Below are 22,656 nucleotides of genomic sequence, written 5' to 3'. Positions count from 1 at the left end.
ACAGGTTACAGGTCGCACTGTCCACATAAACAACACAGTTCTGCTTAGCCGTTAAAGTATGTCTGAGACAAGAAGCATACTATCATCAACATAAAATATAGTTAAAGGCACTATAAAATAAAAAAATAAAATAGAGCATATTACTTACAGATTCTTTGATGCGAGTTCCACACAGTGACAGACACTCAAACAGCACTTTCTTTTCATTAAATCTGACTGAATCCAAAGTTTGTAGCTTGAGATAATTTACATTTGGATGTAAATGTGGTCTTTTTCATGTATATTAGATTTCATCTAGTTTGTAAGAATTTTAAATAGCTGACTTCTGACAACCACAATTCATTGCATTATTAAATTATTTAAAACAATTCTCAATGTAGTTTGAACAGCTGCACTGTGTTAGTGGTAGATGGTAAGATATTGATATGTTTTAGGTCTTAACTGGTGGTGATGTTATGGAACACAGGCAAAATTGTGGGATGCTTGGGGTCCTCGTAGCACCTGTTAGCGGTTTGGCAAGCTGTTTTGCAAGGTAAGTGTACACTTCTCAGTTTGTTGAATGATCTTGAAGTAGCGTTTCCCTTTTTTTGTGTGTAGTGATCATTTAACACCTCAATCAGTGGTTCTAAGCTTAAAAGAATAGTTCACCCAAAAATGAAAATTTAGCCTCAGGCCATTCAAGATGTAGATGAGTTTGCTTCTTCATCAGAACAAATTTGGAGAAATTTAGCATTATATCACTTGCTCACCAATAGGTCCTCTGCAGTGAATGGGTGCCGTCAAAATGGGAGTCCAAACAGCTGATAAAAACATTACAATAATTCACAAAACTCCAGTCCAACAGTTAACAGCTTGTGAAGCAAGAGTTGCATGTTTGTAAGAAATAAATAAATGTGTTTAACATTTAAATTTTAAGCAAATTTTCATTTTTGAGTTTATTATTCCTTTTAGAAATATAAACAGCAGAATACAATAGTGAAAACTGGGGAATCAAACATCAACTGACATTGATGTGAGACTTAAATGTTTATGCTTTGTGTGTTTTAAGTTAATATATTATATGATTTGTGATTTTCCTATATTAATGAAGCAAAAGCCTTGTGTGTTTGATGGTAGACAAACTGTTTTTTTTTTTCAAGGATTTATATGCTGTTTGTGTTAGTGCTGTTTAATTGTGCTTGACCTCTGGCAGAGGAAATTGCTTTAATGGCTCAGCTATTTCAAATGCTTGGTATATTTTTGTATTTCTATGTTGATGTGCTTTCGCACTAGGGTGTTAAACAGGCCTTGCTTGTATTTATGTATGTGTTCTCTCATCTTGCTCTGCTTTTTGCAAGGTTTGTTATTCTCTAATGTTTGCCCGCTTCTTGCTTTCTGTTACCTGATTTTATCTCTTCTGTCCACGTCAGCTTCCACTTCTCAGTGTGTGTCCCATGTGAGGTGTGGTAAAGGCTTCAGTATGTAGTGTAAATGTCAGGGACTGAAGGATACTGAAGAGACACCGAAAGGAACAGTGAGGGGGGGAGCGAGTGACATTTTGGATGGTGTCCCACGAGAGGACTCTGACGGACAGGAACATGTTCACTCAGCAACATTACGCAACATGTACGCACACCGCCAAAAAAAAAAAAAAAAAGCACACACACAAACACACAGTTTCATCTTTTCAGAAGCAGTGGAAATAAGGTGAATGAAGGTAGGGAAGAAGAATTGGATGAAAGAGAAACAGAAAGTTAAGAGAGCGAATAAGACTAAGAGATATAGAAGAAACTTATCAGGAATGTAGAGGGAGAAAGAGTAACAGAATAAACAGAGGAATACAGGAAACCGATAAAGAGGAGATGTGGAGGGAACAGAGTGTTCAGAGGAATGGTGACTTATCTGATGGCTGACTTTTTTCCTCAGCCTGTGACTTCTCAAAGCAACAATTTTGCTTCAGTGTGGAGATTCATGCTTTTCATTTGGCTTTTTGCATGATTTTGGTTATAATTTAATAGTTCTATATGAAAGTTTGAAAGTTGCATGTTCTTTTAATCCTGACAATCACAGCACAAAGGCATTTCGACAGATGCTTACCTCATTTTATTTTTGTAACAAATCAACTCGTCCCCTTTTGTATTATTCTATTAAAGAAACCGTTCACCCAAAAATGAAAATTTTGTCATTAAAGGATTAGTTCACTTCCAGAATGAAAATTTCCTGATAATTTTCTCAACCCTATGTCATCCAAGATGTTCATGTCTTTCTTTCTCGAAAAGAAATTACAATTTATGAGGAGAACATTCCAGGAAATTTCTCCATGTAGTGGATTTCAATGGTGGCTAATGGGTTGAAGGTCCAAATTGCAGTTTCAATGCAGGCTGAATCGGCTCTACACAATCCCAGCTAAGGAATAAGAGTCTTATCTAGCAAAACGATTGGTCATTTTCTTTAAAAAATATACATTTATATACTTTTTAACCACAAATGCTCATCTTGGACTAGTGCCACAATGCCAAATGTGCATCTTCACACATTATGTAAACACTGGATCGGTACTTCTGCCTCGAAAAGTACCAGTATGTATTTTATTTCAAACTGTTCGATACTATCATTCTGATCAATTTTATACGCTGTTCCGAAGTTCACCTGTAGTACTTCCCTAATTGCTGCGAAATGGGTAAACATGAAAACAGAACAATGCGATGGATCATCAAAAGATGAAACTCCATCAACGCGCTCGAAATTAGTAAATAAAGACAACAGTAGAAGTGGAATATGTCATTATTTTGCATACAAAACATGATAAAGGTGAACGAGCTGACCTTACTGCACCAGTATGCAAGCATTGTTATAAATAAAAAATGCCACAGGAGGCAACACATCAAATCTTGCCAAGCATTTGTCACTTGCACATCCTGATCTTTAATGCAAATTTAGAGAATGACAGGTGAGTGCGTCATTCAAATTCAGTTTTAAAGGAAAAGTTCACTTCCCGAACAATGATTTACAGATAATGTACTCACCCCCTTGTCATCCAAGATGTTTGTGTCTTTCTTTCTTCACTCGTAAAGAAATTATGTTTTTTGAAGAAAACATTTCAGAATTTTTCTCCATATAATGGACAGATATGGTGCCCTGATTTTGAACTTCCAAAATGCAGTTTAAATGCAGCTTCAAATGATCCCAAATACGGTTGTAAACAATCCAAGCCAAGGAAGAAGGGTCTTATCTAGCGAAACAATTGGTTATTTCATTAAAAGTAAAATACAGTTTAAATCTCAAATGCTCGTCTCCTCTTTCTCTCCCTGAACTCTGTGTATTCTGGCTCAAGACAGTTATTTGCATAGAATGGGTCGTTACTTCTGCAGTGATGTAGGAGAAAATACGATCTGAGTTTTTCGACAGAATTTTCATTTTGGGGTGAACTATTCCTTTAAAATCTCATTGGCAAATAATCTACTCTTTTATTTAAGGTTGCTTCTCATGATCTAGCCCTCTATGGGTATTTCACTTGTGTATGAAAATATGAATTTAGTATACTGACTACAATATAATAAAAAAAGTGAATATATAATGCATCAAAACTCTCACCAGCCAAGAGGGAGATCTGAGATCTATTACAGTAAACCATCTGGATGCACTAGTGTGTTAATGATATACCTGATTTTTAGTCATATTTCACTGTATCAGGTTTATGGATTGCTTGGAAGCACAAATCAAAAGACTGTTCATTCAAAAGTACACCATGAAGATAACTTACATTTAGATTTATGCATTTGGCAAAAAAATCTTTCATTTCCTGGTGATTATACCAATGACTTTGGCATTCCTTTAGTGCTATGTCTTTATTCTGAGCTCAACTATAATTTTACAACATTGTGTTTTTGTATTGATTGGTATTGGATTTAGTGCTCTTATATAGTGCAAAAGTGACAAAACTAGAGTGATATGAGGTTAATGACTTGTGAAAGTTAAGTTTCTACGTGTAAAACAGATACACACTGAAAGATGGGTCTTGTGTGCTCTTGGTTTGACATGAAGGATTCCCCTCGATGCATGAAGTCTCTTCAAAGCTGTCAGAGAACGGGGTCAGTCTACATATGTGACCTTTGACACCAGCCTTCACCTCGTGAACCCCTCAGAGATGTGTGTCTGTGTATATGTGCGTATGTGGGATCCTTCTATTTGAAAAAGTGAGAAAAGGTGTTCCTGTCTTTTCCCCCCTTCTCATCTCGCTGTTTGTCCAAATTCTTCGTCATTGGCTCTGCCACCCATGAAGTCCACCGCTTGATCTGCTTTATGAGTTTTTCTCAAAGGAAAATTGTATTACTCAGCTTTTTTTAGAGGCCATAGACGTAATAGAGCACTCAGTTACGTTTCATTTAATTTTATGTTTCATTTAACATTTTCTCTAAAAACAAAAACACAGTAGACGCACATGAGAAAATTATTGACATTCATTAAAAATAGCTATAAAAATGAGCTATAAACTAATGTGGATAGCTTAGCTGAGATAATTTGTCTTCGAAGAATTCAGTGGGAGATTTTGGAGAATTTTTACTAAAATATATGACTTTTGATTGCAGACTTTTTCCCAATAAAAACATCTGAGAAGCTGGGGACTTAGGTAAAAATCTTCATTGCTCTCTATTAAATCTCATTGTGTTTGAGAAATACGTTTTTCCTGTTGGTTGTGGTCTTTGTTTATGAATGAGAAGCAAATCTCTTAATTAACTTTCCTTTCCAGATGTCCCCTCTTTTACTTTGAATCACTAAAGCTACAACAAAAACAAGCATGCATTATTTCAGAACATATTATTTGGTGCAAATGTTGAAGAGCAAAATTTGAACCCAGAGCATCATGCATTAGTCATGAGTATGGATCCCTTATATCTGGTAATTCAATAGAAACAAAACAGCTTGTGCGACACTGAGAGAGACTCTTATCGGGTTATTTATAAAGCACAGCCACACAACAGGAAACAGAGCTAGGGAGGTCTGGTAGTTAGGTCCGCTAAAAGCTTTCTCCCATCTAGTGAACAAACATCTCTCTCTGTCCCATGTGGGGCTCATTTCAGCCTCCTATTGGATGAATCATCTCCTGGCTGCTTGCAGTCTTCTTCCAAAAATGCCATCCAGAAATTGGACCGTCAGCTTTGGTCCTTACGACATACTTGGGTTTTAGAGCTGTCACTAACAATTATTTTGGTAATCGAGTAATCAGACAATTATTCTGATGATTAATCAAGTAATTTTGTGGTAATAAAAATAGACCTAAGCAAACAATAGCCTTTAAAATGACATAAAATACATGTAGAATAGCAATGACGCAATAATTATTAGTTCAAATAAAGTAAAAGCAGGTAATCATATGTTTTTATTGAACAAAGCTGTTAAAATGCATAATGTATTATAAACAACAGAGCTAATGTACATTATGCATTACAACAAATGACTGCAGAGGGTGCCACGGCCCGACGATAGTTTTTACACTTTACAGCGAGATCTAAGCCTTGTTTAATACTGGCTAAACAACTTTTAATTCAGTGTCCTCTTAATCTATAATATTTGGGCATTTCTTTACCACAAAAATGCTGCAGTCACTGTAATAGCTTGAATATGTGAACATCAAAATGTGACAGCATATTGGAAAATGATACTGATGTATTCTCCTGTGTTTGCTCAGGTTTATAAATGATTTACCTTACAAATCTGATGAAATGGTGCACGTTGAGTTCCCAGATGAACGTTATATTAAACCTAAACTCATAGCATATGCAGAGATGGAGTCTGAGATGCTCCATACATGTAAATATATGTAAACTCGTCTTGTGGAGCAGCATTAACTGTAAACGGAGCTGCTCTGAGACGCAGGTATGCTTAATCTACATGTAAATAATTATTTAACTGAATCGTAGCCTGTGTGAATTTACAATCGCATTATGCTTATTATTTTTAAATAGGTTTATTTTATCCTTGGAAAATGGTATAATAATAAGTTTTATAAAAGGTTTGCACTTGTGTCAAGATTTGGTCAGTTACCTGTGTGCGTGGCCATAGTGGCATACTTGGATATAAACAACAGTATGGATTGCACGGTTAGTGTACTTATGCTGTCTAAACCACAGAAAAAAATGTGTGGAAGCTGCTCAATCATATAGGGAAGAACTGAGTAAGCAGGAAAGAGCACAATATTTTGACAAACTAAAGTTAATAGGTGGTAAAGATACAGGTCATTCCACCGAATGGGTGCCATATTTCTGTCCCCAGGACATTATATGTACAAATATGCATAAAAATAACTATAAAATACTTTTTATTATTAAGATAAGTGTCCTGCACATTAATCTAAATGCAAATTTAAAATATGTAATTAAAAACGTTATTCAAAAACTACCTAAAACACTGAAAATATAGCATTTGTACATGTCCCCAGTGTCTAACGCTACACTTTAACATAAAATGTAATGTTTAAAATCCTTAAATCATTTTTGTTTTGCATTTTTGTGTACCTCCATAACCCATCTGTGCTTTAAATACATTTATTTCAAAATAGATCTATAATATTTTTAGATAAAATGCACATTTTACTCATGTCCCCAGGTTTTCAGTCCTGTTACCCTAACACATTTCCCCTTCTAAAAAACTGGGAAAATTCCACAAGACACATTTTCAACATAATATTACAACATCTGGATCTTCTGAAGGCATTGAAGTGACTGAAAGCATGTGCTCTAATTTTCTGTTCTGTAGATTTGATGATACTGAAATGGTGGCTGGGCGCGTCATTATAGCTATTCTGTCCTGTTATCTAAATTACTTCTTATGCTACTCGTTTATTTTAAAAATGCAAATCTTTGGTGAATCACTATAATGGTGGTTGGGCGCATCATTATAGCTATTCTGTCCTGTTATCTAAATTATTTCTTATGCTACTCGTTTATTTTAAAAATGCAAATCTTTGGTGAATCACTATAATGGTGGTTGGGCGCATCATTATAGCTATTCTGTCCTGTTATCTAAATTATTTCTTATGTTACTCGTTTATTTTAAAAATAGAAATCTTTGGTGAATCACTATAATTTGCTGAGTATCCTCATAATATTAGTACGTACTCCATGTGGCTATATTATATGTATTTGCTAATTTTATCCTAAAATCTCAATCCTGTTACTTTCAGTCCTGTTACTCATATACTAATATATATTGTACTTATATATAGTAACTGAGTAATAGTAACAGGGATGAGTGATTTTTAATGTAGATATTAGGCTACATCCATATTAATCTTTTTCTCAACATTTTGGCCTTCTATCCACACTGAGACAATGTTCTTACCCAGAGAAAACTTATGATTGTTCCTGCATTGTTGTTTTATATTACATTCCTGCAAGTGTGACAGAAAATGTACTTGCAATTTCTGTGCTGTGGCAATTATGGAATGGTGTTTGTGACCCTGCACTGTAAAAAAAAAAAACAAAAAAAAAAAACAATATCCACAGAAAAACTAAAAAAAAAGGCATTACTTAAGTTTATTATTTTTAATCTAAATTTTAATTTAATATTTTAACATTTTCCATTATTTATATCTTATTTCATAACCCATCCTCTACCTCTAGACATAATCCTAACAAAAACCTCTGCAGACCACTGTATTTAAATAGAAACATAATTTGGCCTTTTTTTAGCAATGAGATCGGCTCACTAGTCAGTGTTCAACACTCTCACACTATATCAGTGTGAGCATTAACACCTCACATGTGTAGTCAAACCTATATGGATACTCATTCCTGTTACACAGTTTCATTCCTGTTATTAAATAGTTTTTCCTTAAAAAAATAGTTAAACCACTATTTTTTAAATTAAGTTTGGTCTATCATTTGTACCAGTATTTAATAAATTGCATCACAGAAAGTTTATATGCTTGAGTTTTGAGTCACCTTTAAAGTAAAAAAAGGGTTTGTTTACGTTAGAAATATACACCTTGTGTAGATAAATAGTGATTTATTTTTTTTAGATAAATATTTTTTTTTGACCATGAAACCAATCATTTCTTTAAAATAAACACTTGCCTGAGGGGAAAATGAAGGAATTTGCTGACATATTTTTAAACATGCTTTTTAAAAGACATAAGAGTTGTAACAGGACTGAGAAAAATGCATCCATCTTCCACTTTAAAACTGTGTAAAAAATTAATAAAAATTACCTGAGATGGACAAATACAGATTTTAAATAGTTAAATATGTGTATTACTAGATTCAGTCTTGGAAAAAAAAGACGGAAAATGAAAAATTTTTTTGGAAGAGTTTTTGAAGGAAAAGGCACCCATTCGGTGGAATGGCCCGTACGTACAAGCAGTATTAATTAGGATATTAGCCTAATATTTCACCTACCTTGATTTGTTTTAACTTTTGGCAGTCTACAGTACTCCAAATGTTTTTTTACGGTCTGACTGATTAGTACAGCCCAAAACATGACAATAATTAACCATTTTCCGCAGCAATAATCAGCAAAATATGCAAGTCTTGTTTGGTTCAGTGGCCTCGTTTACATTCAGTGCCGAAAATATGGTGAATTGATGACGCGTTGTGAAAACACTCCTTGGATTCTCCTTCATGCAGTGCGCCACGTCCGGTATTTTGCCGGTTACTTTTAAATCAAGGAGTCCTAGTTATTTTTAGCGAAAAGAAAAACATCAAGGCATTGCTATAAAACCTTGCATGGTTTTTCCATCTCACAGTTTTATTATGACACTCATTGATGAGAGAGGTAAATGATCATGCCATTGTTACAGGTCAATCTGAAGAGCAAAACAACGAGATGGCTGAACAGATGGTGGTTTATTTAGCGGCGGGAAGACATGGCACATTTGTCATTTGCCCCCTTAGTATTTAATCAAGAATCTTGATCTATGCACAGCAAACTTTTTCCTCTGATAGGACTGAATCCAGACAGCTCATTAACAGAGCCGCCTTCTTAATATGCTAAACCACCTACTCTGGGCTCTCGGCTTCCTCTTCCTGATTATCCGCACTCCCATTGAGAGATCTTCAACCGCTCTCCTGCTGATCAAGGGCTTATTGTGTGCCTTGATGTTGCAACCTTTCATATAAAGGTTACGTAACTGCGTGTCTATGTGTTTGCGTATATGTGCATCTCAAAAGTCAGAGAGAAGGACATTTTTTTTTTTTTTTTTTTTTTTTTTTTTTTTTTTTGTGACAGAACTTACTTTGAAGATTAAGAGCTGTGATGTGAAAGCTGCAGATTAGATATGCACTGATTGGATAATGAAGAAAAAAGTGGCAGTGGATTTATTCTTAGCATATTTTGCACCTGTGTTGTTTTCAAACCCTGTTTCTGACATAAGTACTCTTACTTTTTAGAAGTTGGAGGGAATTGTGGATGATTGAGAAGAAGGGAATGTGAGTGGGCTCTTAGAACACAGTTATCTATTGTTGTTCAGGCTGTCAAAACTGATTTTTGTGTGTGTGTATAACCCCATATATTCTTCGCAAATCTTTTGTTCTATCCCAACACACCAAATTCATTTTACCAGAATGTAAATCTTTGTAATGCGCATCTAAAAATGTGATGTTCCATTAGCATGCTGACATATGTGCATTCACGTTCCACTCAGTGGCTGATATATTTAAGCTGCAAAGAAGACGTGATGCGTTTTGTGAAAATGTGACAGTGCTTTATTTTGAGAGAACAATTGTAGCATAATGGAAGTGAGATTGTGGAATCTATTTTGTTTATTTCTTTGTATAAACTCCCGTTTATATTGAAATTAGCTTGTATGAGGGCATTAGAGTTCAGTGCATCTTCTGACAGATAAACAAGTATGACAGTGTTGAAATGAAAGTTATCATTGAATTCATCTACGCAAGATTTCAATTAGGAAAAGACAGATGCACATGCATACTTGCAGCAGCACACACACACACACACACACAAATTCTCAATTGATACCCAGAGCGCATACACATCCAGACCGCCAGCCATAATGAGTCATCTAACCTGGCCATTGTTGCTCAGTTTTACCTCTATCTTGTTGCTAAGCAATGGTTCCTTCTAAATCCAGGGATTTGGACCTAGACGCCCCAGTTGGCATTCTCACATTTCCCTCTGTCTGGAGGATTTGGAAAAATAGTCACACATACACAGAAATGAAAATGCAAATGGAGAAGAATTATGAATAATATAGAATTTTGTCATTTGAAAAGGCATTCTGCTGGACTAAATGAAATGTTCATTTGCATATCTAGCATTCTTGTAAGCCCTCAAATGTATCTTTTCTGAATGTCTCAAGAGTAGATGCCACATTTCTGCATATATTAGCTTATTCATACAGACACAGGAGCTGAACCCTTTTAAATGATCTTATATTAACTGTAGTAGTCTGCATTTTTCTTATTAGTGAAATCATTGGGGTTCAGTGACCAATATTTACTGTTTGTGACCAATATTCAGAGGTTTGGAGTCAGTAAGATTGATCATTCATTCATGGAAAGAAAAAAAAAAAACAGCAAGGACACATTCAATTCATCAAAAGTGACAGTAAAGATATTTACTTTGTTACTTTGTTTTACATTGTCAAAATATATATTTCATATAAAGGCTGTTCTTTGGACCTTTTTATTCATCAAAGAATCTTAAAAAAAAGTATTGTTTCCACAAGAATATTAAGCAGCACAAATGTTTTCAACATTGATAATAAGCTTTTTTTCTAAAGGATCATGCAGTGCTGAAATGAATAGTTCACCCAACAATGAAAATTCTGTCATTCATTACTCACTTTCATGTTGTTCCAAACCTGTAGGACCTTTGTTCATTTTCAGATATTCACAAATTAAGATATTTTTATATGAAATCTGAGAGCTTTCTGACAGTGCATATATAGCAATGAAACTTAAAAGTTTTATGGGCTAGAAAGTTAGTAAGGACAAAAAAGCTCTCAGATTTTATCAAAAATATCTTAATAATCTTAATTCTTACGGGTTTGGAACAACATGAAGGGGAGTAATTAATGACAGAATTTTCATTTTTGGGTGAACTAACCATTGAAGCAGGGTTATAGCTGTTGCTTACTACCTAAAAAACAAAACAAAACAAAACAAAAAACAAACAAACAAACAAACAAAAAATTAAATGAAATTAAAAAAAAAAACATGCAAACTTATTTTATTTCAGCTAGTTGTCACAGCAACATTTCTCATTTTCATTTAATTTAATTTGATAGTTAAATGGTGCTTAAAAAAACTAAAATAAAAAAATGTAAAAACTAAACAAAAGACTACTAAAAATAACAACAAATTGACTATAACTTTAAATAAAATTAAAATAAAAAAATAAAATATGAAAATAAAAATGAATTCAAAATATTAATAAAAACTATATAGTATGCTAAAAAAACAAACAAATCAGTTGGATGGTGGTGTGTATAGTATGAACAAATACTTTTATATATGTATATACACTGCACTGACTAGTTGATTAGTCGACTTTAATGATGTTGACTAGTTGCTGGTCCTATAGAGGGTGCAAAAGGGTAAGAAGTGTTTATAGTCCACATTTACGCTTCTTTTCCAAATAGTAAAAATGACAATAAATGCATAATCCGAACAGTCTGTGGTTTTCCTGCAGAATTGGGGTACTTTAACACTGTTGCCGCGGGTTGTTTCTGATGTCCACGGGTTGAAACGACCCCAATAATGCCATATTTAGCCCTTAAAATGCAAATTTACCAGGGTAGCCCTGAAAAAAATGTTTTTTTAATTACCTGAAACTCGAGTTTTAACGGGGACCTCCCTTGAAACGTGATTGGCCTAGTTATGGACTAGTTTTGAGTAGCAATTGGGCAGGTTTTGTTAAAACCTGGCAACCCTGAATCTGAAAGCGCCTCACAAGACGTGTGATTATACCATGTGGATGCTTGAAATTGAATGGGAGAATGCATGTTTTAAACAGCTAATTGTACAGGTAAATTAATTGCCATTCTAATCTAATGCGTTGCTGCATTGTAACGCACAATCATTCACTAGCACACTAGCACAGAAATTCACATAAATGTTATCTTTACTGTGCTACTTGATCTGTATCTGATTTGGAATGAGCAGAAATCTGTGAGAAATAAAACAACCCAAAGACAGAAGAATTGATACAAATTAGCTGTTATAGGAGCCATGTGGGCAGCACTGTCATATGCCATAGCTGTTTCAGCTCAATGTTCTGGCATATGTATTCATTAATGTGTCATTGGTGACTAGTCGACGTTGACTCGACTTTCATCACATAAATGTCCAATCCCTAATATACACTGTATAAACCTGTACTTGGTACTTTTGAATGCACACGTGGCAGTATGTAGAGAGACAACATGCTGAGACATCAGGCCACTCAACCACAGCGTGGCGCAAAGTCAGGGTCAGAGTTCAGAGGCTTTCCCACATCTCAGGCAGAGTGTGTGTTTCTGCTTACTGTCACCTCGTCAACATGCACATGACCCCTGACCTTCACAACCTCGTGCCTCATTCACGCCATTAACTGTGCTGGAGGGATCAGGAGAGGCAAAGTTACAAAGAAGATACACAACTAAACTAGATCTAAGAAGTCTAAATCTTTTAGATTGCAAGTAAATAGTCTTTATCCCCTTAACATAAAAATTTCAGGAACTCACTGTATTTTTCACTTTCGGCATTACAGTTTATTCCATTTATATGATTTGAAGAAATCCTTGACACTCTTCAACTTAGTGCTTGCAGGGTTTCATAACTCCATTATGGATGTAGATTAAATAAACACATGGTGCAAGAGGACTCATTACTCTGAATCTGTTCTCTTCATAAAGTAGCTCAGCATACTGGATTATATTATTGCTAATTAGCCACTAATCACAAGTGGTAAGGCTGAGTGATTTCGGAGCTCATCATCCTCTTCGTAAGTGTTTGTGTCCTGCCCCCTCTCATTCAGAGCCGCTCTAAAGACCCCAGAGTGTTCTGAAATTTTACATGATTCACTGCAAAATGGTTGCGAGCAAAGGTTCCGTGCCAAAGCTTTAGCTTTTTATGTGTCTGCATGAGTCACTCTAATTGGTGTGAGGCAGAGTGAAAGTAGCCATGTCTGAGGGTAGGCAGGGGGGCATTTAAGTGGTTGGTGATTTCATAAAATCGCTGTTACTAAGGCAACTAAAGGTAGACCACTAGGTGAAATCCATTCAATTCTATGCATATGTTAGACTTAAAGGTAAAGTTAATCTAAAACTGACAATTCCAATTGTATTAGCATTTACTTGTGTAGTTCCAAACCTGATAATTGAAAATTGACTTTAACATTGTTACCTAAAATTCCCACCCTCTCTCTCTCTCTCTCTCTCTCTCTCTCTCTCTCTCTCCTTATTGATTTATTGATTGAAACAGACTTTTAAGCTTCAAAAATACACAAATAAAATGATCATGATTCATGAAAGTTTTATTCCATCTTGGCTCTCCTTGGAACAACCATGAGAAGTAATACTGTCCAAATAAATTAAATAAAATTAAATAGAAATGGATGACCAGTGCAAGAGAAGTGAGTAAAATGTTAAGCGACTCCATTAATTTTGTGAGAAAACGTAGTATTTATTTGCACAATCTCTTGTAGTGTCAAACAGTTTCATTCCTGTAATGTTCGTTTTATCTGCTAGCACTCCACCTTCGTCCATTTTGCTGTCATTTTCAGTGTAATATCAAGGGGTGCGGATCTATAAGGGTTGTCAGTGGAGGATGCTCAGAGATGTGATTACTCCACTATTACACGTTTCCCCACAGGCTATCGATGGCTGCTTCTTCGAGCGCTTTTCTTTTGTCTTCTTCAAAGAGCTGGAGAGGTGGGTGCAGGAGGGCAGACAGAGCAAGAGACATGGAACATTGTGTGAAGTGCCGCACCTTGGAGTGGCATTGTCTGGTACTTATTCTTCTGGCTCTTGTCAGAAAGCCAAGCCTCAGGGCAAAGATCTCTTAAAACAAAGAATTCTTTAATAAAACGTTCGTTCATCCAAAAATGAAAATTCTGTCATTAATTACTCACCCTCACATGTTGTTCCAAACCCATAAGACCTTTGTTCATCTTCAGAGCACAAATTAAGATATTTTTGATGAAATCCAAGAGATTTCTCACCCTGCATAGACAGAAACTACTACGTTCAAGGCCCAGAAAGGTAGTAAAGGCATCATTAAAAATAGTCCATGTAACATAAATGGTTTAACCGTAATTTTATTTAAGCTACAAGAATACTTTTTGTGTGCAAAGACAACAAAAATAACTTTATTCAACCATTCAAAAGTACCACAACACATGCATGTGAGAAGTTATTTTTGGGTGAACTATCCCTTTAAATTTTCTGATGGTATCACATCAACTAAAACAAGTTTGCATTGTTTACTTTCTGTATTAACTATAGCTGCATTTCCATTACCCTTCAAGATGCACAAATTTAAATTGCGAATTAAAAATACGCCTAATGAAAATGCGTCAATTTCGCAAAAACTCAAAAGCAAAAAGGTTTTTATGCTCGCATGAGGTGGTTTTTCAGGCAATTCCAAAAAGGAATATTTTGCAAAACTACAATGAAAATGGTTTTTTCGCATTTACAGGTCACATGGCATATGTAAAAAGTCATATGATCATTCTTCAATGTACTATAAACTCCAAGAAACACTTCATAAGTAGTAGCTCTCAAATATAAGGGGCTTTCCCTGATATTAATCCTTAGACTATGTACGCTGCATGCATCTGCGGCGCGTAATGGCTCCGACACGGTCAACGGAGCAGCGTCGCACACGGTTCTGAAGTGGCTTTCCACGCTGCTTCTGTAAAGATACACGTATACGCCTCTTTTGATTTAAAAAAAAAAAAAAAAAAGCCAAAATTCATTGCCATGGCTTATCGCAAGAGGAACAAATTACGTTTTAGTCGCATAACATCGGTTAATGGATACGTTGTCTTTTCGCAATACTTTTTTATTGACATATAAAATATAGCCAAAGTTTTGCGCAAATCTGTAATGGAAACGTGTCTTATGTCTGCCTTTTATGCATACCAGTGTGCAAAATGCTAAATGTTTTACTCATGTCATTCCCTGTCTGCGATGGATTTTAACCTTTGACCTATGATCAGTGCTCTGCATAACTAGAGAGCCTGAAAGAGTGTTTCATGTGGAGGTAATCACACTATTATTTAATTTTCATTTCATATGGGCATACAATCAGTCCAGCAGATAATTCCAAGTATACTGTTTGCATTAACTTTCCTTTAAAACTAAAATATTTATTGTACTTCTAATTCAGGCTCACAAGATGCACAAGAGCTTCAGTTTTGGCTAGTTCTTTGCATGAAACGTCATGACTCAAGCCCTGTGTTGATAATGAACATGCACAAGTCTCAACTGCAGATACTGAAGTAATCTGGTTGAGTGTTTACATGGCAATAATTTATCAAACAAATTATCTAAGGTTTACACCAGTCCTTTTAATGAAACTGAAATTTCAATCAGATTTGGCCAATTTATTCCAGCTGATGTTGCTACATGATACCATTTTATCCCAAATAGGCAACTAGTCTGATTAAAAATGGATAATTAGTCTTCATATAAACACAGTACTGACTTCTACTTCAGCATTCATACTGGGGATACCTGCATTTTGTAAAAAAAAAAATAAAAACTTTCTTATAGTTAGCTTGAAACTAGACAGGCTGTTATTTTGTAGAACTAAATGAGTTAGCTGTAGATTTCTGTAGTTAGCAGTGATAATGATCCTGAATAAAAACTGGATATCAATCTTCTTTTTTCATGGCCTCTTGTTAAAGAGATAGTTCACCCAAAAATGAAAATTCTTTCATTAATTGCTCACCCTCATGCTGTTCCAAAACTGTAAGATCTGCATTCATTTTTGGAACACAAATTAAGATATTTATGATGAAATCCACAAGCTTTCTGACCGTTCTGGCTGTTTATGGCCTGGAAAGGTACTAAGGACATTGTTAATATAGTCCATCTGACATCAAACATAATGTTGTGAAGCTGTGAGAAGCTACTTGTTTGCAGTTTCTGTGCACACAAAAAGTATTTTCGTAGCTTCATAAAATTACAGTTGAACCACTGATGTCACATGGACTATGTTATTTGATGTCTTACCATTCTGAGCCTTGAATGTGTCAGTTGTGTTGCTTTCTATGTAGGGTTAGAAAGCCAAAAATATCCTCATTTGTGTTCCAAAGATGAACGAAGGTCTTTGGAACAATATGAGGGTGAATAATTAATGACAGAATTTTCATTTTTGGGTGAACTATCCCTTAAAGTGTTTGGAGTCTTCACTAATATCTTATAAAGATCGTTCTGCAGACCTGCCCTGATTGGAGCTTGGAAACTTGTTGAATTATGTGAGCCCATTTACTTCAAAACCTACAGTATACTCATAAATTTAGGCTCATTAAGCTGTCAAGTACATGCAAGGTGGTTTACGTAAACACTTAATGTTTGTGTGTGTGAGATCCACGCATGAATCACTTTCTGTCTTCTTTACCAACAGTCTGGGTCTGTTTTCTCTGAAAGGCCCCATTGGCAGGCCTGAAGCCAGAGCATTTCCTGTTGCTCTCTGCTGACAGCTGTGATGAGTCTCCAGGGAACATCATGTCATCAGTCCCCATGCAACACATTCATGGCCAGGACTGCACACGACAGGACGTGCAGCATGTTTTCTCCCTGGAGGGTTCAAAATTGAAAATATGAGATTATATGTTGCCAAATCCTTCATATTTATTTAGAAAATGAGACATTGTGCAGACAATTACTGATCTCTTCTGTCATCATGGGGAGTGACACTGATCGATGATGGAAATGTCAAATTAAAATGGCATTTGTGTTGTGTTGCATGAGAATATTAGTTACTTAGAGTGTATGAGTGTGTGTAAGAGAGAAGTGAGAGTGTTTCAGAACAAGCTTAAATCATCTGACATAAAAGCTCTGTCCCAAAGCCAAGTGAGCTTTTCTTCTGTCTTCTGTCTTCTAAGGCAGCATTATAACTTAACTGACTGATTTGAAACTCAGACTTGCAGCTGATTTTTGATACTTTTTTTAATGTTGGCATGTTGCTAAGCTTGCAGCACAAGCAGCATAAAAATACACAGCACACACCAAAATTTTGGTAAAATTGTCAGAGCGTGTCACAATGCATTCTGGGATGGCCTTCTCTGATGGATTTAAAAGTTTAGGTCACCCAAAAATAAAAAATCTGTCATTAATTACTCACCCTCGTGTCTCTCCACACCCATAAGTCTTTCGTTCATCTTTGGAACACAAATATTTTTGATGAAATCCAAGAGCTTTTGGACCCTCCAGAAATGCAATGCCCAGAAAGATAGCAAGTCCATGTGACATCAGTGGTTCAACCTTAATTTTATTAACCTTAATTAAGTCAAGACAATAATTCTTGTTCACAAGGAAAACAAAAATAACAACTTTTCATTTTGGAGTGATCTATCTCTATAAGATTAGACAGCTTTTTCATTATATTATACTAAACTAGTGTTAGTTTATCATAATAAATCTAGTTTTTCCATTAACAAATCATTGATTTAAGAGTTTGCATTTTGTAACTATACATTTTAAGTAAATGTATATATTAAATATAATATAAAATATACATTTCTATTGAATGTCTATGTTTTAGATATTATTAAGACCACAATGGTCCTTTTTATTTAAAATAATGAGAAAAATTAATGTAAATAAATAAAAACATACATATATTATTTATTTATTTTTATATATATATATTATATTCAATTAATTTATTATAAAGGATTTTTAGCAAAGTAATTAATTCCAACTAATTGCAAATAATATTTTTATTTCACTGAAAAGCAACTGTATCAGAAAAGCTAGATGACCACATGAAGTTCATTCATAATATGCACACATTCATTTTTTATCTTATTCCTAATATGCTGAAAATGTCCCGTTAATGTTTCATGCCTTTTCATTCAAACTAATTTAAACTAATTGTTAATCACATGAATCATAGGCTTTTTGTCCATTCTAAATGGCAAAATTGGACAACAATTATTATTACTTTCTCCAAGTAACTAGTAAAGTAACGCATTACTTTTTAATTGACAAGAAAATTAAAAGTTACTTTTTTCAAATAAGTAATGCCAGTTACTTTCCCCCCTTATTTATTGATTAAAAGCTCTTCTGTCCCTATGTTGAAAGAAATCAGGAGTAAGATGTTAGTTCTAGAATAAATGTGAACATGCATTAATTCATCTCACTCACTCTTGATTCAGTATTCCTCAAAATGAATAAAAACAGTGAAATTCAACTCCGAATATGATGCAAACCTGCAATAATTAATATGTTAAATAATACAAATATCCTTTATGCATTTAATCCCATTTTATTAACCAATGTCTTTGCTGCCGACCTTCGATGATCCAATTCAACCATACTAAGCAAAAATTACTCAAGATAAGCTAACACTTGTTTTCCCTTTTTTTTTATTGCTGAAGAGATTACCTTTTTTTCTCCTGCGGTCTACTGTACAGATGTGAATTTACTTTTCTCAAAGCCTGAGGCTTTTGGTGTGAAAAGGCCTTTACATTTGCCAAAAATAGAACTTTTTATATTAAAAACAAACAAGCAAGCTCTGCCCAGATTAAAAAAGTAACGCAAAAGTAAAGTAACACATTACTTTCCATAAAAAGTAACTAACATAATTAGTTACTTTTTTAGGGAGTAACTCAATATTGTAATGCATTACTTTTAAAAGTAACTTCCCCCAACACTGGAAATAACTGGTCATTTAACATTTTTATTATGAAAGAGAGGCAAATATGTAATGTGTACTTGCTTCTCAACTCAAACGTCACGCAGGAATGACTTCTGTGAATAGTTATCTCCACCTTCTTTCATTTGATTGACCATCTCAGACATTTTGACATTGACATGCGCTGTTTTTGCCACCCTAATAACATACAGAGCAGCATCTAGAATATCAAATCTTGTGGTAGGCAGTTTGACATATACTCTATGATTTTTGGGTTCAGTGGTGGTTACAGCCCTAGATATTAGTTTACAAACTCTCTTCACGAACCCTGTGGACTCACCCGGGAAAACCTGGTCATAGATTCCAATATGAGGGTCAAACTGAGATTTAGCTTGTGTTTTTCTGTACTGGCACTCTAAAATTTAATATTCTTATAACTTTGGGGCTGAAACTGCATGTGAGAGTGAATTTGGCCTGTGTACTATCTGTACACACAAATAAAATGACATATTAGATTACCTTTGTGTACAGAGAGAACAGCATGACACACTTTCGATGACCTACTGCCTCCGTCGTTATGAGAAAAGGAGCTTGGAATCTCCCCTCTGGCGTCCACTTTGTAAACAGCTCTAATCAAGCTGTTGCAATGGGATTTGACCTCAGGGATAACTCATATACACCGCACTAAAATGTAACTGATCTTTGAATGATCTCTAATGACCTGTGTGCACATCATGCCTCATTAACTTTGTCTTGCATACATATAACGTTGCATTTTCCACAGTCAGCTCTACCGTCTACCGGTAAATGACTCTTTGGGGTTTTCTTCATGCCCTGATTGCTATGCTAACACGGCTAGGCTAAGTGATGACAGGCAGTCAGCATTACAACTAATACAAGACACAAACAGCAACTTCACTTGTTGCCATGGAATCTAGCTTTCTGTTTCAGTCCAGTGGGCTGTGCAGCGTTCAGGATTAGCACTACACTAAGCACGGTGAGGGTTTGTGTGGGTGTTAGTTGTCTTACTTGGATAATGATGGCCTTAATTAGCTACACGCTGAATGCAAGTCACAGGCAGTCATCAGGAGACTGCTAATTACAATCATGTAGTCTAGACACACATTCTGTAATCATTATCCTGCAAACACACACATAGACATGCACAATATATATGGATGTATATGCAACTATAAGCAATTTTAGGCTGGTGGGCTTTTAGGAATCATACTTAAACACCATTGTTAGTTTATTTAATTAATCCACTAACAGTTTCTGACATGTGGGCCTGTAGAGTGTTGAGAATAACAGGGCCGTTGCTAGGATTTAGGGTTTTTTGGGTTTAGGGTCAGGAATTTTTAGGGTATTGCTTTTTTAACCTTTGTAATGCCATATACGTTACTAAAAGTATGTCATCTTTTGAAAACAGAAATATTGACTGATGAATTGAAATGATTTAAATAGCTAACTGAAATGATACTTTAAAGGGGTCATCGGATGCCCATTTTCCACTAGTTGATATGATTCTTTAGGGTCTTAATGAAAAGTCTATAATATACATTGGTTAAAAATGCTCAATGGTTGCATGTGGAGTGACGTGCTGCTCTGACAAATTGTTTACTTTAGCCGCATTTAGCACATTTAGCCGCAAAACTTACTAACTAGCACATTATTAGGAAAGGTGATTGCAGAGATTCATTAAAAAAAAAAAAACCATTATACTCACTTCTGCTGTAAGTGAAGCTGGATCACAAATGATTTGCGTGAACATAGATGCATTTATGTACATCCAGCAACACAACACCTCACTTACTAACTTACATCCCTGCTCCGGTATCGAAACAATGGAGGTCGGACTGTTACAGCTGATCTGAGGTAAGACGCTCATGCCAATCAACTATCACGGGAGCGGCCTCTATCGGTGTGATGCCACCGACAGGCATCTGAGAATGGCTCGATTTGAAAAAGGGGATAATATTTTTACAGATTAATTAAAAACCACTGCATGGAATGAGAGGATTCATGATTTGCATAACTGCATAAAGTGAGTGGATTCTGATTAATATTGCATTCAAAGAATCAATAGATACGTCTGCAATACATTACCCAACACTGCAAAAACATAGTGTAGAAACCTTTTAAGCTCTCTTGTTCGTAAAACACAAATATGCTGACTGGGTCAGTCGCACTGGTGCTCCTAAATATTTTTCATATTTGCACGTAGTAGTTAAATGCGACTGAATAGTTGCACTGTAAAGCCCTGGGAGATGGGTCACGATCGCAAAATAACGTTCGGGGTGTGGGGGTGGATCACGGGCCCCCATACCTCTGGGCCCTATGCACTCTGTCACCATTTTCCCCCAACTAGCGACGCCTCAGGAGAAGAATAATCCACAGTGTCCAAAGCTGAATGTCCACCACAATATAAATTATGTATTGAGTGCCTGTATTTGATGGAAATAATTTTCATACACATGTACGCAACAGTTCTGTCTGGTCCTTGAATCTAATTGGCTGAGAGCATTGCGATATTCTAGTGATATCTGAACTCCAACGTTTCACTGTTGCATCACTCCACTTGCAGTATGTCTCACAGTGAGTGTCATGGTGGACTCCCAAATTCACTGTAATTTCATAAATTATACAGTTTTTTTTAGGTGAGAATGTATTTGTTTAGACTTCAAATCTTTGAAAATTTGCTTCAGCGTTTTCAGAGATGTGAGCTCCAGGGTGCCAGCAGCTGTTTGGCGCTCATGAACAGAGCAGCCTCACCTTGGCCAGATCTTCTGAAATTTGCCGCTGACTCTGATATTTCTATAATGGTTAAACTTGAGCTATAATTCATTTTGGGTAAATCTAATGGGCAGTTTTTCGTCTCATTAATCTATTATTTTTTCCAGAGCAAACAGTTTTGGCTGAGGGCAAAATCTCATCATGTTCTATTTTTTTGTAAATTTCATGCTGTATATCAGAGCTCTGCCTTTGTACTTTTGACTTAATTTCCTAGCAACTTTTATGATGACTGTTGTTGTTTATTAAATATTATTTTTCAATAAGTTATAGTATTGAGAACTGGTGTGTTCTACGTGATGGTGATTTTAGTTATTATTCTGTCATTAGATGGCGACAAGAAACTGTGTTTATGAGTGAGTCAGCAGTAGTGTTGCCAAGTCCATGGTTTTCCCACATAATTTGGCTACTTTAACACTGGTGCCACAGGTTGTTTTTGTCCGTGGATTGAAGCGTCCCCAATAGCATAATATTTAGCCCCTGGAATGTTAATTTTACCAGGGGTACCCCGCCAAAAACGTGTATTTTACTCCCCGGAATGCGATTTTTAACAGGGGACTCCCCTCAAAACGTGGTTGGGCTATGTTTGGGCCAGTTTTGAGTAGCAATTGGGTGCTTTTTGTTGTGAAAACCTGGCAACCCTGGTAAAGACTTTTATATTGAAAAAGACTAAAACACGGTTGTTAACAACCTTGTAAAACACCTTGTAAGACACAGCCAACAAATGCACTGAGCAGCGCTGCCAATGGAAATCACCTTAACAGAAGAAAGGATAGTATGACAAAGATATCGCTTTTCTCAGCAGACATGTTTTATGCTGAATATTTGATTGAGCTGAAGAATGAATTCTGTATCAGATCTAGGTAATCACACTCGCTCAGTCCATCTCTCTCTCTCATAATTCTCTACATAATACAGTAAGCTTTCAGTGAAGCAACTCAACGTTCCTTCGTTATTATATCCAAAGTGATGTTTTTGAATTAGTAATGGAGGTTTGGGCTCAGCTGTTGGGCTGAAACTGTCAAATTGAGATTCAACCCCTGGGACATAAAGGTCATAAAAGTTGAAAAAACACCCAATT

The 22,656-nt window shown here is 35.5% G+C and overlaps 1 long non-coding RNA gene across 1 annotated transcript; it reads left to right on the top strand.

Moving 5' to 3' along the window:
- The first annotated feature begins 462 nt into the window (after nt 1-462).
- LOC127183264 (uncharacterized) lies at nt 463-16,965 on the top strand. The gene is made up of 3 exons (XR_007830016.1): nt 463-532; nt 13,791-13,926; nt 16,551-16,965. It is a non-coding gene; the product is annotated as an uncharacterized LOC127183264 (long non-coding RNA).
- Nucleotides 16,966-22,656: the final 5,691 nt, after the last annotated feature.

This window comes from Labeo rohita, chromosome 20 (assembly GCF_022985175.1).
Source record: "Labeo rohita strain BAU-BD-2019 chromosome 20, IGBB_LRoh.1.0, whole genome shotgun sequence".
Lineage (NCBI taxonomy): Eukaryota > Metazoa > Chordata > Actinopteri > Cypriniformes > Cyprinidae > Labeo > Labeo rohita.
Note: the sequence above shows the minus strand (reverse complement) of the source record. Positions and strands in the feature narration are given on the sequence as shown.